We start from the raw sequence: 398 nt of genomic DNA on the forward strand, positions 1-398 counted from the left end.
CATAGTTTACTAATCCTGTCTTACTTTGATGGAGTTTAGCTGTTACCATCTTTTTTTACTATTGTGAATAGTGCTGCAATGAACATGTGTGTGCACATATCCATTTGTATTATGACCCACATTTATGTGTTGTTGTTGTCAGATGCCATTGAGTCGGAAACGATTCAGAGATGCCATACACAGCAGAACGAAACAATGTCCGATCCTGGGCCAACCTCACTACCGCTGCCACACACCTGGCCAATCCATCTCATTGGGGGGTCTTCCTCTTTTCCTCTGACCGTCCATCTTACCCAGCATGCCATCCTTCTCCAGCGACTGTTCCCTCATGACAATATGTCCAAAGTATGAGAGATGAAGCTTAGCCATTTTGGCCTCCAAGGAGCACTCTGGCTGCA

The sequence above is a fragment of the Chrysochloris asiatica genome, unplaced genomic scaffold (genome assembly GCF_000296735.1).
Source record: "Chrysochloris asiatica unplaced genomic scaffold, ChrAsi1.0 scaffold00063, whole genome shotgun sequence".
NCBI lineage: Eukaryota > Metazoa > Chordata > Mammalia > Afrosoricida > Chrysochloridae > Chrysochloris > Chrysochloris asiatica.